The following is a 4,138-nucleotide window of genomic DNA, read 5'->3' as shown; positions in this document are numbered from 1 at the left end:
CATTGGTTTTTTTTTACTTAATTCATTTTTAACTTTTGGTGCATAATTTTTGAAAAAGGGTTATTGATATAAAAGAAATTAATATTCTATTTTTATGATTTTAAAAAATTTGGGTTTAAAGCTTTTGTTAAATTATTATAATTTTTAAATGCACACTAATTCATCCCTCTCTTTAAGTAGAATGCTTCCCCTTGGCCTTCCTCTTCTTGAATGCCCCAAACTTTAACATTCTTTAAGTATTTGCACTAAATTCTGACGGTTAAATATTGAGCTGATAGTTGATGGTCTCAATTATCCCCTTGTCATATTATTATATTTTGTGAGTTTAGTCAACACTTGGCATGGTAGGTTGATCCTTTTATTTTAGGACTTGGCTTGTAGTCATAGTAGGTTGACTATTACTATTGAGTGATAGTTCACTTGTAAATGAGAAATATCTTATCATAATTGGATCTCATATGATTGTTTGGAAATACAAATAACTTAGGCATATCATCTTAATTAATTTTTAAAATTAATTTGAGTACTTAGGCCATACATAAAGACCAAAGCTTTAAAAAAACTTTAATTTACTATTTTGAAATTTTATATTTATTTTTAAATATCTTTCAATGCTATCAAAACTATTTTTAAAATTGATTAAAAAAAATTAAAAGTGTTAAGCCTTAGTTTGATTGGGTCTTTTGAGACAAGACGGCGTAGTAATCTGTCGAAGTCATATGAGTTGATCCTTATTATGTAGAGTCTTTTTGTTCACACTTAGATATTGTGATTTGTTACAACCCCTTAGTCTCTTAACATAAATGTATGTAGTTGAGTTAATGTTTTACAAGAAAATCCTATTGATGCATAGCATATAACTTTGTGTGGCTATTTTTTTTGTACTAGGATATATAGGATATAAAAATATTTATTATATGTGCTTTATATACAACGATTGCTCTTTTTATTTATATAGAGACTATGCATAAAAAATTTTAAAAAATGATAGTTAAGCATTACTATTAGTAATCATCTATGTGATGTAATATTTTATTTATAGGAATGTGGAGTAAAATGGAAAACAATGTAAAAGAAATGTAGTGCAATTGAAATATTTAGAGTTGTTTGAATAAGTATAAAATAAATACAAATGATTAAATATAGAATTTATAGTGTATTTAGAAATCAACCAAATTTAATGATGTTTAAATACATCAAAATTGAACTAAATGTTAAATTCCAAATAGTTTAAAGTTTTTCTCTACATTTCTTTTACTTAAGACCAAACACAAACCCCTATATTTGAAATACTTTACACCTCATTTACTTCAAACCAAATAGACTCTTAATACTTTATGTTATTGTTTTCTTTAATTCCGAGCTATAAAGCTTTGCATGTGTATAAACAACGTAAACTTGCTCGAGCAATTTTTAGGACTAAGCATGATTAGAAATGTAATTAGAATATTAAGCATCATTTTTTAAAAATTTAAAAGTAGGCATAATTGCATGTTTAACGGGTGATTATGTTTAGTTTAAATTGCCCGTATAATAGGCGATTTACTAAAGATCAAAGTCGCTCGTGTTGGCCTGATTAAAATTAACGGTCGAAGCCCTAGTCTCCATCCCAACTCTATGTTTGGCCTCTCCAATCCCGTCGACCGTCGCTCTTCACCGCCGGATTTTGCTATTTTAGGTAAGTTTGTATGTTTTTTTTGGTTAAAAATTTATATTTATTTAAGCTTTCCTAAATAGAAGGTAGAATAAGGAAAAAAAAATGCACATTGTAAAAGTGTAAAATGAGGTAGTTTTATGTGATGAGTTATGATTTTGAAACTTCCATTTAGGAAGTAATTGGCTGCAAATATTAGTGGTGTGAGTAAACAAAATACAAGAGTTATGATTTTTTATATGTTTGACATCAAGTCAAATAAATGTGAAGTAATTTTTAGATAAAAGTCTGTCTACCTTGATCGTGCATCGTCTTTGTAAATTTGCATGAGTTAAAAATTTTGATATTTATTATTGAATGCTTCCCATTTGTCTCAGAGTTGTGTATGTTGTGACTTATATATTTTTCATTTTGCAGTATCCAAATTATTTATATAAACATTTCTTTAACAAAAACAAAGGAATATTATTAGTATTTTCAAACTTCCACTTAGGGACTAATTGTAAAACATATGTAATATAAGTATTACTTATTTTTTTTAAAACAAATGTTGATAATTAAATTATTATTTAATTGTATTAATAATAATTCCTTATTTTTAATAGATATCATATAATTTCTGATATTGTTAGTAAATATAAATAAAAGGAAAATAATTCCAAAATTTGTGTTAACTTTTTATGGAATTATAAGAAATATTAATATTACAATTTATATCATTTATATTTAACAAGTTAATGATAATATTAGCATAATAAAATATTATTAATTAAAATTCTATTGGAACATAGTGTGAAATGTTGCAAAGTTCATGATTGTATAGATGAAATAAATATATTGTTTGAAACTTAAATGTAGGTATTCAAAATGAGTGGACGACCACCATCTTTTATATTGTTATATTACGGAGAGTTATCACTAGATGGTAATTTTTCGTCAACATATATTGGTGATAAATGTCGGTCTCTACAAGTTCCATTCAACTCGACTTTGAAGCAGTTGAAAGATTGAGTTCTCAGGGCTCTGAAGTTCGATCCCTCAAAGTTCTTGGTAACCATTATGGGTCGTGTTCCAATGGGCAATCAATTCATGGCCTCGAAGCTTGAGGACGATGAAGGTTGTGAATTTTCATTATCATTGGCTGCTTCTGAACTTTTGATTATGTATGTGGAGGTTGAGGAAATTCATAATGATATTAATTTGGATGAAGATTTGTTGACTCATATTCGTGATACAGTTGTACTAGATCATATACATTAGATGCATGATGCTGTGGAGATGGCCTTGGCAATCCCAAGTACACATCTAGGGTATTTTAGTTGTGAAGGAAATAATTAATTTTCTAAAGTAAAATCTTATTCATCATTATCTAATATTATATAAGTATAAATGTAGATCCACACCAATCTCATACCAAAAGAATTTGGCCTGTCCTTCTATACAATCTTAGCATACTTCTATTTTTAAAGTCAATGATATTATATTATCTGCTCCTACTATCAATGATGAAGGGTATGAGACAATGAGCAGTGGTTAGGGTGATGATGGGGATGAAGAGTTTGATGATATCCTCCATGATCCTGCAATAAAAAATATTGGCGTTCAGCCAAATACCAATAATATTATTCCTGATGTGGACCTCCGAAAGAGTATCGCGCGAACGACCAATTGGAAGGGACAGATTGGATCGTGCATACGACTAACCATTGAGGATAGAGGCTGTCGCCAACACACCTTGATGAATAGTAATATACACGACCTAATCACGGGTTTCTCCCATCCGATACAACAGTTCGAATGGGGTTTAGTAGATGTGGGACCGAGTTTCCCACGGGCGCAAGCCCCCGTGATTAATTACATCCCAGGCTGGAGCCTAAGAAAACTCTCGATTAAGGATCATGCATTATCCCCTCCTAAAGTGGGATTGGCACATGGGTATAGACTAAGAAGTCCTATCCAAAAGGAAGAAAGGTCCGAAAGGGATGAATCAACATGCGTGGCTCAAACCAGCACTCGGAGACTCTAGGGTACTAGAGAGAAACTGGAGAAAATAAAGGATCAAGCAATCAATCACATACGTGAGAGAAGGATGGAGGTGGCGTTATCCTGTGATGTAGATGAGTATGATTTAGAGTCTCTGAAAAGAAGGGACTTACCTACTATATAAGGCATACTACGAAACCGTATGTAGTAGCCTTGAATCCTAGATCTAGATTGGGCTTAATGTTCTATATAACACTAAGACCCGTGTCCTAGCTACTGCAATGCAAAGATCTGGGCTTATCCCGACCTAGATTGGGGAGCCAGCTAACCACCTAATCGCTTCAAAACCATGCTATCAAATCAGTTATGAAAGATGGGTGGGTGGTACAGTTCTTTGGAAATAGGACCGACATCTAGAGAATTTCCTAAGTGGTCCCGGACTTATGTGGGTCAGATGCTAATTGCTAATGTAATTAAATTTTATTTAGTTGGTTACTAATG

Source organism: Dendrobium catenatum, unplaced genomic scaffold (genome assembly GCF_001605985.2).
Source record: "Dendrobium catenatum unplaced genomic scaffold, ASM160598v2 fragScaff_scaffold_9, whole genome shotgun sequence".
NCBI lineage: Eukaryota > Viridiplantae > Streptophyta > Magnoliopsida > Asparagales > Orchidaceae > Dendrobium > Dendrobium catenatum.
This window is presented reverse-complemented; position numbering follows the sequence as displayed.